Genomic DNA, 15,682 nt, shown 5'->3' with positions numbered 1-15,682 from the left:
CAGCCCCAGTGTTTTATTGGCTAACCAAAGGAAAGGCTTATTTCTTGCTCACACATAATCAGAGCTCTGTGGGTCTAGGCATTTTTCCATGACAACTGTTCTTCATGTGGCACCTTGGCAAATTAAGACACTGGAACTTCCACTGTGCTGAACCTTCAGGGAACATGTGACCTCAGTTGATGTGAGAGGCAGGGAAAGAAGGGTGAAAATCACCTACATTTCTTAAATTCTTTAGCCTGCAAGTGAAGCTAATTATTTCCACTCGCATATCACTGGCCAAAGTAAGTCACATAGCCTGCCTAACTTCAAACTAATGGAAAAATACACTCTTTAATGTGCTGGGAAGGAGAGGGGATTTCAGTAAGTTGGTGATTATTAGAGATGTCTACCATATAGGCATAATGTTCGGTTGAGGAGAGCACAAAAGAGCAAGAATCTGAGAGTGTGTGATTAAGAGAGGTTAGGGGGCAGTTTCTTGAAAGAAGCAGCATCTTTAAGAATAAAGAGGAGCTGCGTTTTGAAGAAAGGAGAAAGTAAATTCCAGGCAGATGGAACCACATGCACTCAGGTATGAGTATATTGGGATAATCATCAGTCGTTGACATCTGCAGAGAGAAGGGTTGACAGAGGAATGTCTGTGCATATAGTCAGCACATAGACCATCAAGTGCCCCTATAAATAATGGAATAGTGGAATAGAAGCAGGGTTTGCAGCAATTTGTATATAAGAATCTAAGGCATTTTGACACCATTCTTACTTAGTATTAGAACAATAACTCAAGGAGTTCTTAAGCAGATTAGGACCAGAGAAATAGTTTCCCAACTTGAAGAAACTTAACAGAAGTTAAAGGAGCATTTGAAGAAAGGGCTCATCCGTAATATAATTCTCAGACCTCAGACTGCAAACTTCCTTCAGAGCAGAAGTCATTCCTATCTGATTCTAGGATCATTCTAGGACAGAGAGAATCATTCTGTTCTGTCTTCTTGGGAAAAATAGATTTCATATTCTTTTCCCTCTATAAATACAGAATGAATAGGTTACTTTTTTCCAACGTCTTTTTCCCTTATGAAAATTTCCTAGTAATTGTAGGAAGCATCTCTGGCTCCTGTAAGGCCCCGGGAGAGTTTCACTGCAGCACTGTTTTATGTAACATGTAAAGTGACTGGAGGGCAGATTGGTTTTGGTGGTGAATCAGCACGCTGCAAGTTCTCATTAAATGTTCAACAGGAACAACATCAAAAGTGAGTGTTCCCTGTCATACTGTTGGTATAAATCTTGTGAATCAGTTTGAGGATTTCAAGGGGATTTTGCCCCAGTTACACATGTTCTTTGGAAAGCAACAAATATGCATGTAGCTCAATAGCCAGGAATTTGAGCCAAAGAAACATATTTCTTTGGTTCCCTATAATTATTACATGGGTTCTTGTATTCTTTTCTTGTGGGAAAACATGACCAGCAAGCAGCACAGTAATATATGATATGAATAAAATAAGAATTTTAGATTTTCAAAGAAAACTTAATGTTCATCTTATCTGAATGTCATTTTACAAATGGAAACAATGTATTCAAAGTCACATAGCTGATTACACAAGCAAATAGAACCAAGATCTGTTGACTTAAAGCTTGGTGATCTTTCTTATATTTTAAAATAAACTTAGTTAATAAAAATAATAGAAATTAATTAATGAAAATTAAGTTTCACTAAATTTAATAAAATTTAAGTTTTATTAATTCAAATCCAAATGAGTCACTTTTATTATTAGCAGCAGTAGTAGTATTTGCCCATACTATTGAGATTTACTTACATACTTAGCTTTTTCTTTTCTTTTTTGGTTATTACTATTTCCTACTATATCACTCCTAAATTCTTGGTTTAATCCTTTCTGACCCAAGTATGTCTTTGAGTTAGAGGTCTGTCAGTAAGGATCTGTTGATAGTAAACTTTATGAAAATGTGTCTGAAAATTATTATTTGTTATTATTTCACCTCAAGTATTAAAAGAGCACATATATATGTATGGACTTTTTAGTAGAAAATGTTTAGTCTAATGTAGAAGATTGATTTTCTTTTACTCTCAGAATTTAAAAGTTATTTCATTGTCTTCTGGTCTTTATTGTTGCTGATGAGAGGTCTGCTGCCATATTAATTGTAGGTCTTTTGCATGGAACTATTTTTTTCTCATTGGTTTTTTTAAAAGATGTTATCTTCATCTTGAGGTGCTGCAGTTTTACTATTATGTGTCTAGATAATTTTTTTTTCTTTATCCTGCTTGCATATCTTGCTTTGTCATCAGTATGCTTCATCAAACTGAGAATTCATATTTTTCATATTTTTCAATTCTAGAATATCTTTTTAAAATCAAATTCCAAGTCATTGTCTTCCAAAGAACTTGTATTACTCTTATTCTATCTACTATTGTTTTCTGTTACTCATTCTAGATAAATGTTGAAAATTTTCATTCTATCTTCTATGTCTCTCTAAAACTTTTACATATTCTGTTTGTTTACCTTCTTTTTAGTTCTAGCTTCCAGTTCAGTAATTCTTTTGTTACCTTAGTTTAATATGCTATTTCGTTTCTATACTGAGCTTAATCTTGGTAACTATATTTTCATTTGTAGAAATTCCATTTGTTTCACTTTCCAGTTTCTCTGATTATTTTTACTATGCCCTGTTCCTTCGTTGTTATTTTGCCTTCTTCTATCTCTTTAATAATTTTAAAAATACATATTTTAGTAACCTCTTAACATTCTATTAATTTGAATTTGAATGATGCTGTTTTTTTCTGATATTGTACTTATAATCTTCCTGGTGGTTTGTTTCCTTATATAGTTCATAATTTTTCATTGTGAACTTTCAGTGGGGATTATTAACACTATGGAAACTGCATAAAATCTTATTTGAGGAAATGTTGCTAACGAGTGGTTCTACATTTGCTTGTGCCAGATACCTTGGGAATTTTCCCATAAATATGACTAGTTTTCATACTGAGGTCTCAGCATCGGAATTCCTACACCATAGAGACTAAAATATTTGGGAATGCAGAAACATTTTATTTAAATCCTATTCTATAAAAGAATTAGAGCTAGAGAGGGAGGGTAAATGGGTCTCTTGGAAAGGATATGGGGATCCACCAGATGCCATTCTTGTGCTTTTTCACTGAGAGCTGAGCCCACTAGTATCTGGCATGTTAAATTCCCAGGAATCTGGAAGGAAGACAGTCTCATCCTTGCCAAAATAAACCTTCATTCCAACACTGACAACAAGTAGCATCTTGTATTCCAAAGGACACAGGGCTGGAAAATCTACATTCTGTACCTAACACCCCCAAAATGTTCAAGCTGCTCTTCCCATCATTGAAAACTGAGTGCACAAGGAATTCTTTAATATGGTTAGCAACTTAAGATTCTGAGTTCTAACTTCCTGCTACAACACATGCTGGTCTCCTGCAGGTGCACATGGTTTCCTGGCAGTACCTGGCAGTATCCTCTCAGATGCAGCTATCTTGTGGCTTCAATAGCAAAGGACTGATTTAAAAACTGAGCCTGTGTTCTACTGGTACATGTTTGATAGTAAGGACAATAACACTAATGGATAACATTTATTAAGACCTCTTATGGGTGAGGTACTATATAAATATTAATTATTTCATTTAATCATTTCAAACCTCTGAGTACTCTATTTTACAAATCAGGAAAGTGAGACTTGAAGGATTTGGTAACTTACGCTTGGTCATGGAGTTATGGAATTTGGTTTGAGTTGAGGCAATCTGATTCCTACATCAACTCTTAAATGTAATACATACTGCTGCTACTGCTATTGATACCTCTTATTCTAGCAAGTAATGGACATATTTATTTTTAAGCAATAAACAGCTACCTTCAGAGTCATTTTAGCATATTAAGTACAATTAACAAATACATTAGTGTCCTATAACCACTTCAAATTCAACATGTCCTATTTTCACATGAACCATCAAAATGTTCCCCAAATATCACTAATTTGGGATAAGTATATTTACATTATACTTATGTGTATATTTGTTATTTATGAGTAAATTATGAACAAATTATGAGGTTATTAAACAATTATATATATTTGTGTATAAAACTTGCTCCTAGAGATAGCTTGGAAGTCCTTTGTTCATTATTGTATCCTGAGTTTTACTTCAAAAAAAACAGTTTCCATAATGCTTCTCAGGTGTTATAACATTTTAAAATAATACTGAAAAAAGATAGGCACTATGTTAGTACTTATTGGCATACCTAGTGTTTGCCAGGCAGAATGGCTACATGATAAAGAATTAACTGCTTATTTTAGTCATTTGGATTCCCCCAAATCTAACTCTTATCTCACCAATTCCCTCATGTTTTCTTCATTTGCTCAACATTGTGTGTTGGCTTGCGTCATGGAAAATGGAATACCAGAAAACAGCAGGTGAGACAACTCCTGAGAGGAAAATAGTGTGTTTTCCAGACAGAGAGAAAGCAAACAAAGGACATTTCCTCCCTTTAAAGTAAGTTTATTTTATTGTAAAAGCACATAATTATTCAAAAAAATTTGGATGTCACAGAAAAGGAAGAAAACTCTACTTATTGTTCTACCAGCCAAGGCAATCACCATTCAAAGATTTGTGTATTTCCATCTTATCTCTGTTATTTGTATAGTTCTGTGCTTTTGTTTTTGATAATTATGATCATACCATAGAATGAAACCTGTTAGGTTTTGTTTTGCCTAGTATTATGGCAATTGTTTCTGTCAATATTGTCTGTATGAATACACACATACTCCCCAATTTTAGCAGCTATTCTACCTGAATATAGGAGCACTTAAACATTCAATACTATATGAAGTTGCTAAACAATAGACCTCCCTGCAGGTGTGTTTCCTGGCAGCTATGTTGGCAATTGCCCTTCAGGTCTCTTCATATCTCCTCCTGAAGTCTCCAATGCCTCCTGCCAAGATTTCTTGTGGCTGCCATGCATTCAAGTTTTGGTAAATTCTAACGAGCAGCAGTGATGTCTAATACTGCCCTTTCTAATGGCAGACGTCTCCCGTGAACTCTTAACTTGCTAATCTTTGGTAAGCCAATTCTTTGAAGGTATCTTGAGTCACTGTAAAATGATTATTTTGGCCTTTCTCTGGTGGCTCCCTGATTAGCCTAATAACTGACCTTCTGAATTCTTTTTACAGGTAAATCAGGGATTTCTTCTTGGTTTGGATCCATTGCTGGTGACCTGGAGTGGTTTTTTGGGGGGGTGTTAAAGAACCTTGTTTTGTCATATAACCATGGTTGGTTTTCTGGTTCCTTCTCATTTGGGTAGGCTGTGTCAGAGGGAAGGTCTAGGGCTCAAGGCTATTGTTCAGATTCTTTTGTCCCATGGGATGTTCCCTTGATGTAGTACTTCCCCTTTTCCTAGGGATTTGGCTTCCTGAGAGCAAATCTGTGATGATTGTAATCTGTCTTCTGGATCTAGCCACCCATCAGGTCAACCAGGCTCTGGAATGGTACTGGTATTGTCTATATAGAGTCCTGTGATGTGAACCATCCGTGAGTCTCTCAGCTGTGGATACCAGCATCTGCTCTGGTGGAGCTGGCAGGGGTGAAATGGACTCTGTGAAGGCCCTTAATTTGGGTTGTTTAATGCACTATTTTTGTGCTCGTTGGCCTCCTGCAGGGAGGTGGCACTTTCAAGAAAACATCAGCTGTGGTAGTATAGGGAGGATCAGGTGGTGGGCAGGGCCCTAGAACTCCCCAGAGTATATGCCCTTTGTCTTCAGCTCAGGTGCAGGCAAGGCTAGGTATGTCTGAGCTCAGACTCTCCTTGGGAGGGTGTTGCTGTGGCTGCTGTGGGGGATGGGTGTGTGGTTCCCAGGTCAATAGAGTTATGTTCCTAGGTGGATAATAGCTGTCTCTGCTGTGTCATGTAGGTTGTCAGGGAGGTTGAGGAAAGTCGGCAGTCACAGGCCTCACCCAGCTCCCATGCAACCCAAAAAGATGGTCTCACTCTCACTGTACCCACCCCCCAACAGCAGTGAGTCTGTTTCCAGGCAGTGGGTGAGCAGGGCTGAGAACTAGCCCCAGGCTACTCACCTCCCAGCTATGAAAGCAAGTAGGGCTTTTGTGCTTCCCACCTGTGGAGTCTACACACAGGATTCATGCCCTCCTTTGAGTTCTGGCCAGGAGACTTCTCGTTCGGTTGGAATTATTACAAAGTTCAGCTGGAGATTTCCTTCTCCCTGTGGCTTTTTCCCAGTCCTTTTCTGGCAGTCCTCCCCAAGGACCCCTGTGAGGCAAGGCGGAAGTGGCTACCCAGGGGACGCAGAGAACCCACGGGACTTTTCCCGCTGCTTCCTCTACCCTTGTATTTCACTTGTGTCTCTAAATTGACTCAGCCCCAGGTAAGGTCAGAATCTTCTTCCATGATGTAGACCTTTGAGTTCTTTAGTGACGGTGTGTGTTCAGAGGCAGACGATCTCCCTTTCTCACTTCCACAGTTTGGGCACTCACAGTATTTGGGGTGTCTCCTGGGTCCTGCAGGAGCAATCTGCTTCCTTCAGAGGGTCTGTGGGTTCTCTTGGCTTTCCTGAATTATTTCTGCAGTAGTTCTGGAGCAAAAGTTCACGATGTGAGACTCCACACACTGCTCTGTCCATCCGAGTGGGAGCTGCAAACTAGTCCTGCCTCTTGCCTGCCATGATCCTCTCAAAAAAAACCAATTAATACATTTCATTTGCCTCTCCTCCAAGCCTCCGGTAACCACGATTTTAGTCTTTGATTTTAATAATTTTACCATTTTGGATGACTCATAGAGGTGGAATCATGCAGTACTTGTTTTTCTGTGTGTAACTTATTTCACTTAGCATAATGCGCTCAGTGTTTATCCATATTGTTGCATATTGCAGAATTTTTCACTTTTTAAAAGCTGAATAGTATTTCATTGTATGTATATACCACAATTTATTGATCCATTCACCTGTCAATGAACATATGGGTCCTTTTCTTATCTTGCCTATTGTGAATTTCTTACTCACTGTGATAAACACGGATGTGATAATATCTCTTTTTTAGATCCTGATTTCAATTATTTCAGATATATACCCAAAAGTGAGATTGCTGAATCATGTGGTAGTTTTATTTTTATCTCTTTGACGAACTTCCACACTGTTTTCCATAGTGGCTGTACCATTTTGTGGTCCTACCAACAGCATGCACTGGTTCCAATTTCTCCACATCCTTGCCAACACTTGCTTTTTTGTTTAATTTAATTTTTAATTGACAAATAAAAATTATATATATATTTGGGTGTACAACATGATGTTTTGATATATGTACACATTGTGGAATGGCTAAATTGAGCTAATTAACATATGCCCTACCTCACGTTTACTTTTTTTTTTATTTGTGGTGAGAATGCTTACATTCTACTCTTAGCAATTTTCAAGTATATAACTCTAGTCACCATGATAGGCAATAGATCTCTACAACTTATTCCTCCCATCTGACTGAAATTTTGTGTTCTTTGACTAACATCTCTCCAATCCTCTAACCTCCAGTCTCTTTTTCTCTCTCTTTTTCTATTTGTTCAACTTTTAAGATTCTCCATGTAAGTAGTGAGAGTGTGTGGTATTTGTATTTCCGTACCTGACTTGTTTGACTGAACATAATGTCCTCCACGTTCATCTGTGTTGTCTCGAGTGACAAATTTTTTTTTTATAATAGCCATCCTGAGAATTGTGACATATGATATTTTTATAATCACCAATAATATATTGTACGCCTAAAATTTGTTGAGGATAGGTCTCATGTTAAGTGCCCTTACAGCAATAAAAAAAATATTTCAAAGAAAAACGACATGTAAATCAGCCCTTGCATGAGATTCTAAGCACCTTTAGGTGGTTTTCTCTGTGTTCTTTGCAGTGCTGAGCAGAATGCCTTTCACATACAAATACTCAGGAGGCATTGCCTTCCACCCCTTCCTTTAAAAGTCCTCCCTGTGAATTACTCATGCCTGTTGGAGGCTGCAGTTAAGCAAAAGTCTCCATCTAAAGAAACACTCAGGGAGAAAGAATGGGTATATTGGAAAGAGCAAGGGTTGAAGTCACATGGATCTGGATCAAAATCCTGACATTGTCATATACCAGCTAGGTGACCTTGGCAAATAATAACCTCTAGAAGCCTCACTTTTTTTAAAAATAGAATTCAGGAAAATTGAGGGTTGTTGTAAGGATTAAAGGAGGGAACATATGTAAAGCCTCTCATATTAAATCAATGTCTGTGTCCTATCTGCTTCCTTCTTTTTGGTCTGGGTATGATAAACTGATTTAAGTCTTCATGAGTGCCGCTTCCCATGCTTCCAGATTGGACAATATCATTCAGTGTTCTGTGAATATCACCCAGATTGCTCATGCGTTTGCATAAGGTTGTCAGGGAGCTGATAACTTCTTCCAAGGACAAATGAAAAGTGACCAAGGAATATTTGGTGGTATCTTCTATGCCATTAATTCCTGCCTTTGCAATTTCAGCAGGTCGGGTGGTGGCTTCATACTTGTGAAAATCCCCCCACTGTAATCTACTTTCTCATTTGTCATCAAATTTAATCCTTGTATCCAGTGCCTACATGCCCATGAAATATGTAAACCAAAAGAGCCCAGACAGCTGCAGCAAGGGAGGATATTAGTGGAGTATAAAAAATAAGCAAAGCATGAGTGATGGCAGGTAATATACTACCTACAAATTGCCCTGTCTCCTTCTCGTGTTCCAGTTTGGTAGGAAAAAAAGTCCTTAGTCTATGCAATAGGTGTCACTGGTTAATTGAAGAGTCTCCACTCACTGAGGTATAATCATGACGTCTCCCCCTATGAAATCCTTCCAACTATACTTTTAAAATCCTTCTTTCCCCAGTGAGTTTCAGAAATGTTTAACAGCACCTTAGCCTAATTGCATAACTTTTCACTCGCAGTTTTTTAGTCTCCTTTAGCTTCTTAAGACATTTGTAAAATATCCCTCTTATGTGCTCTCCAAATCCCCCTTTTCCCCTGTTCCAAGCTTGGGCAGAGGCTGGGACTGTCTCTGGGACGGCATAAAGGACATCTGGTTAGTTTGCAGCCAACCCTCAGCTTCTAGCTTCCCCAGACCACGTGAACAAGGGATGGGATGGGGCAGAGAGAAGGCAGGACTGTGGAGCCTTGTCCTTTTCTCACGGTTCCTACTGCTTCCCTAAGTATGCTGACCTTTGATTTCTTTTCTGAAGCAGGCCTTCGTGTATTATCCTGATTTTACGTCTAATACTGGTCTGCTCAGCCTGTCACAACAAAACTTCACAGACTTGGTGGCTTAAACAAGGTGAATTTACTTTCTCACAGTTCCAGATCCTGGAAGTTCCAGATGACAGAGTTGGGAGGGTTTTTCCTGAGACCTGTCTCCTTGGCTTTTAGTTAATCACCTTTTCTCTGTTTCTCTGCATGCATTTTTTCCCTGTGTGCACACCCCCGGTATCTCTCTTGTGTCCTGATCCCCTCCTCTTATAAGGATGCCAGTCAGGTTAATTAGGGCCCATCCTAATGAATTGATTTTAACTTAATCACCTATTTAAAGACCCAGTCTGCAAATACTGTTACATTCCAAGGCACGAGGGTTTAGAACATCAACATATGAATTGTGGGGAGGACACAGTTCAATCCATAACATATATATATTCATACCTATATAATCATAGATATGATATAGGCAACACACATAACTAATTTTTTGCATATTTTACAGCTTATTAGAAACTTACTTTTTTTGCTCCTTGATACAACTATAGGGAGTACTTACATTTTTCATGATCAACAGCTGAGAGAAATGTCTAATATGATTAACAACAAAGTAATATTCAAAATAATATTTACAAGTGAACAGTGAGCAGAGAAATAAACAGTTAGAAATAAAACTTAACCAGATCAAAGTAAACCCTGCACTTAGGAGGGGAAATATTACAAAATTCTACACACAAGATCCATTTTTCCAACACATGATTCATCACCTTTTATGTGCCAGCCACGCTTCTAGAGTTTGGAAGTACAGTGGCTAATGAGATTTTTTAAAAGGAGGGAGAGATAATAAATAAATAAATGTAAATTATAATTGTGGGTAGTAACATATATATATGTTATTGCATATATATATGCAATTATAATGTAATGTAATTATATTATAATTGCAGATAGTAACTTACATATGTAATGCAATTATAATTGTATTATAATTGCAAATAGTAACATGTATTATAATTGCATTATAATTGCAGGTAGTAACATATATATGTAATGTAATTATTATATATATGTGTGCATTAAAACAAATGAAATGAGGTCATGGAGTGACGTGGGACTGAGTTTAGATGAAGGGGACAGAAGGTGGTAGTTGAGTGGAGGTCTGAGAGTGCAGGGGGCAAGCCTGGCAAGAGCATCCCAGGAAGATGGGTGGAAGTGTGAGGGCAGGTATTGCTAGAAATGGGCCAGGCACCGTGGCTCATGCCTGTAATCCCAACACTTTGGGAGACCGAGGCAGATCACCTGAGGTCAGAAGTTCGAGACCAGTCTGGCCAACATGTTGAAACCCCATCTCTACTAAAAATACAAAAATTAGCTGGTGTGGTGGCAGATGCCTATAATCTCTGCTTCTTGGGAGGCTGAAGCAAGAGAATTGCTTGAATCCGGGATGCAGAGGTTGCTGTGAACCGAGATCGTGCCATTGTGCTCCAGCCTGGGGGACAAAGGTGAGACTTTGTCTCAAATATAAATATATATATATATATAATTACTAGAAATAGAATTAATGGGTTAATGCCTGAATATTTGTAAAACTCTTGGTAGAAATTGTCTGTCAAACTGACCTCCAGAAAGATGGTAGCACTTTCTACTCCCATAATTGGTATATAAGGCTTCCAGTTTCTAGTAGTTCATCAACTCTAAGCATGCTCTTTAAAAGGAAATTTTGTCTATTTGATAAGCAACAATGGACTTTCAGCTTCATTGTAGTTTATTTGATTAGGAAGATTGATTTTTTCTTCTATATTTAAATAGCGATTAACTTTAAAGTGATTTAAGTAGTTTCTGTTAAGGATTGTTCGTGTTCTTTGCTATATTGTTAAATTCATATTTGTCTTTTTCTTGTTAATTTGTAAGGGTGCTTCATAATGCAAAGGAATAAACTCTTTGTAATATATATACACATATTTTTAGTCTGCCACTTTTCTCTCAACTATTTTTCATTACCACTGACATGCAGAAGGTTTTACAAAAGTCATTTGGTTAAAATTGTACATCTTTTTGCAATTATTTTTCTATTAAGTTTATGCTTAGAAAGTTCTTTCCAACTATAAAATTAGTTGTCTAATTAATTACCTAATTAGTTATCTAATATTCAGCTGTATTTTATTTTAATGTTTAACAGCATTTAAAGAATTTTTGCCTATTTTACCTTTTAAATATAGTATGAGGTATGAATCTAACTTAATATTTTACTATATAGTTAACTAATTGTCCCACACTATTCACTGGATGTCTTCTTCCTCAATTACCTGAGAAAGTGTATTAATTCATACATTGTTACTGTTAAAACTAAAATGCTTAGATAAGTTTAACAGAGTTTGAACAAAGACCAATTCAAGAATTGGGCAACTTTCAGAACCAGAACAGGTGCTAAGAGCTCCAATCTGTCATGTTGTCAGGAAGTGTTTATGGGCATAAAACAGAATTAAAGTTCAGAGACGAAGCTCGGTATCTTGCCCTATTTGGATCAGTTGACCATCTGTTTTTTTGTTTTTTTGAGGCTGGTCTTGAACTCCTAGACTCAAGCACACCTCCTGACTTGGCCTCCCAAAGAACTGTGATTACAGGCATGAGTAACCATGCCCAGTCAGCCACCTGTGATTGACTGAAGCTCACCTGATGTGCTTGGCTGAGACTCAGTTATTTGTTATAAGAGTATATTCCTAGTTAGGCTTTCAGGTAGTTCAGTTAGGTTGCAGTTTGTTACATAAGAACTCGATTATGGAGGTATCTTCAGGCCAAATTTAGTATAGTGTAACGTTGCTGTACTTTTATAATGACTGGAGTTTTATAAATTAATTTTGAATGATATGTATACAAGATTGACAAGATGTTGATCCTTATGGAAGCTGGGTAATGGGTACATGGGAGTTTATCATACTAGTCTCTTACCCTTCCTTCGTCCTTGAAAATTTCTCTAATAAAATGATTTTATTACTGTTCTGATTGAAAGAAATCTTTATATTTGAACTCTTATCTCTTCCTCAAGTTCAATATGTAGTCAGTTATCACCAAATCCTGATTGCTGTTGCACATGATTGCTATCACTGATTTAGCTCAGGCAGCTCTGTCTTCCCTGGACCTCTTGTCTGCGGGGTCCCTGTTCCAGCTGTCCTCATACTGCCTACCTCATCATGCCTTTCTTTTTGCACTGGGCTCCTCTCTAGGCAAGCCGCATCATGCACCATAAATTCTGGGCTTTGCACACTAATTGCCCTTCCCTGAACTTGCTCTGCTGCATCTCACCTGAGTTCATTTGCACCTAGCTTTCTGCCTGGAAAGCACTTACCTTCCTTGTCCATCTGGCAAACTCGTGTGATCCCTTCAGTATTCAAATGGAGTACCAGCCTTAGAAAGCCTTCCTTGGATCTCCCTGGCATCTCTGGCCATGAGCACAGTTCTCTCCTTGGGGCTTCCATCATTGAACACACCCTAGTGTATTTGTTTATGTATCTCATATAAAAGGGAACCTATTCTTGTTTATTTGTATAACCTCAGTGCCTAGCAAAGGGTCAATGGATGGTTGATGCATAAATTAAAAGGAAAGGAAAATCTACTTTCTAAACCTACCTGAAAGAAACGATAATTCTAAATTAGAATTTAATTATGGTACTCTTTCTGTCTCTCATTTCTGAAGTGTGGTTGTACCTCTAGGTTCTGTCCTAATGAGTCACAGATTTACCATGAAATGAATGGAGCTGGAGCCTCAGGGCTCCTCCTTGCATACCCTCCTTCCCAGGCTGTGGGAGGAGGCCTGGTGATGTGTTCACATGGTCACCTGACATTGCAATATTTGCAAGATACTTATCTCCTCCCTTCCACTTCTCTTCTTGTCAGAAAGTGGTGAAGTGAGCAAAAACACCTTTGGAATCCAGCTAAAGAAGGTTGAGCTGAGAATACGGTCATATGAATTTAGTCAGATCCATTTATATGTTTTACAGCCGTTTCTGTGAATGAAGTTGTTGTCAACTGACCTGGTGTGGAGGAATTAGCACCACAGAGTGGAAGGCTACATTTTCCCTTCTCTCTGCTGAGTCAACTGACCTCATGACACAAAGGTGTAGGGCCAAAAGTCCTATGGTGATGTGAATGTGTCCCGGGGCACCTGGTTCTGTAAGTATGTGACTACCAGAGAAGAAGCATGGCTTGTGATTTATGAGGCTAAATTGCGTGTCCCTGGAAAACCCTCCCAGTCATGAGATGTATACAATTTGACTAGATAGTCTTGCCTATTAGGGATACTTAAAGTACTTAAAGTAAAATGTATACAATTACATTTTAAAAATTTTGATGGAAACTGAGAGAAAGATTATTTCTCAGAATTCCTGTATTTGTGGAAATATACACACAACCACCTATGAGTGTCTCTGTGGGTGAAGTTACAGATTTTGTCTGAGCTAGACATTACTAAGTACAATCATGATGTTGAAGGAAATGTTTGTAAATTACCAATAGTTAAACAAATTTTGATCAACCATGCCAAAAAATTGAATTATCTTTCTATTCTATCAATAGAAAATGATACTATGTCAAAATTCTTGTCCTGTGAAGAGGTTCCAGGAGTGTGTAGCCAAAAATATGGGAAAAAAACTATTATAAGCTATGTCAGAAAATTTATCCTAAAAATATCATGCAATCTTTAAAAATCTTGTGGTATAGATTGTAGTTATCAACTGTGTGAAAATGTGTAACTTGTTTTGATTTTAAGTAATTACTCACATTTATACTTCATGTTGTATTTGCATGCGTTCTTTTCTATTTTAATTTTTTTATTATTTATTACTTTTTGAGACAGAGTCTCACTCTTTCACCCAGGCTGGAGTGCAGTGGCATGATCTCGGCTCGCTGCAACCTCCACCTCCTAGGTTCAAGCGATTCTCCTGCCTCAGCCTCCTGAGTAGCTGGGATTACAGGCATGTGCCACAATGCCTGGCAAATTTTTGTGTTTTTAGTGGAGGCAGGATATCACCAAGTTGGTCAGGCTGGTCTCAAACTCCTGACCTCAGGTGATCCACCTGCCTCAGCCTCCCAAAGTGCTGGGATTACAGGCTTGAGCCACTGTGCCCGCATTCTTTTCTTAAAGATGCCTTCCCACATTTTAAAAGTCCCAGGCCCCATACACTCTGTATCTACCTCTAGTCCTTCCCCTCTGAGTCCTCAACAATTTGTGCCTTTCCCGTTGTAACACCTTCTTGATGATACTGAGGCCTGTTTTTCTTTTCCAGACCTTTGCTTGCTCATGCTAGTTGGATGTTGTCTCCTGGTCATCCTCTCAGTTCCCTGCTCCATTAGAGCTTCTGGCTTCCCAGTTTACCTCTTTGATATCATCACTCCCCTCTCTCTCTTCAACTTCTTTGACTGTATGGCTCATATCTAATCCGTCATACCCTCTCAGATATTCTCCCCAGGGTTTCTTCCATTTTACACACCTTTACATTCTTGCTGTCACTGCTGAAGCAGAAATCTCTACTGAGCCACGTGTAGGCTACTGTAGCAGGCCCCTGAACTGGATCTCTGCCCCATCCTCCTTTAAATAGTTCATTTGATTGGATTTTCCTTTATTCTGATGCAATAAACTATTAGGATTAAAAAAAAAATCCATTTCCCCCATCCATTCAAATCTACTCTATGATGCTAATTCTTCCACAGCCCTTGGTTTAAATTTTAAGCAGACCCCACAGCCTGTCCTTGTATTCTTAGATGATTAAAAAAAAAAAAAAATCTTCTGATCACAAAAGTGTTAGTTCTGTGGTTAATACACAGGCCACTATAATAATTGTAATAATCAAGGTGCTCTGGAGAAACAGAACCAATAGGAAGACATACACACACGTAGAGAGAGAGAGATTTATTAGGTTGGTGCAAAAATAATTGTGTTTCTTGCCATTACTTTCAATGGCAAAAACCGCAATTTTACTTTTGCACCAACCTAATATTTTAAGGAATCGACTTGCACAGTTTTGGAGGCTGGCAAGCCTGAAATCCACAGGGTAGGCCAGCAGGCCTGAGACCCAGAGCTCTCAGGCAGTCTGGAGGCAGAAGTCCCTGTTTTTGGGAGACCTCAGTCTTTTTCTCCTAAGGCCTTCAATGGAGTGGATGAGGCCGTCCCATATTATGCAGGGTAATCTGGTTTACTTAAAGTTTACTGATTAAAATGTTAGTCTCATCCAAAATATATCTTCATAGTCACATTTAGACTGGTGTCTGGCCAAGGTACCTAGCCAAGTTGACAGATAAAATTCACCACCACAATCACTAAAACTTTGACCCTGATACAAAGCTAATTCCCTGCCTCTCCCACTACATGGTGTCTACTTGCATTAGGACGGGGCTGAGTTACTACACTTTCTCTCCTGCTCCCCAGGCT

Source organism: Trachypithecus francoisi, unplaced genomic scaffold (genome assembly GCF_009764315.1).
Source record: "Trachypithecus francoisi isolate TF-2019V2 unplaced genomic scaffold, Tfra_2.0 Contig00275_ERROPOS151986, whole genome shotgun sequence".
Taxonomy (NCBI): domain Eukaryota; kingdom Metazoa; phylum Chordata; class Mammalia; order Primates; family Cercopithecidae; genus Trachypithecus; species Trachypithecus francoisi.
This window is presented reverse-complemented; position numbering follows the sequence as displayed.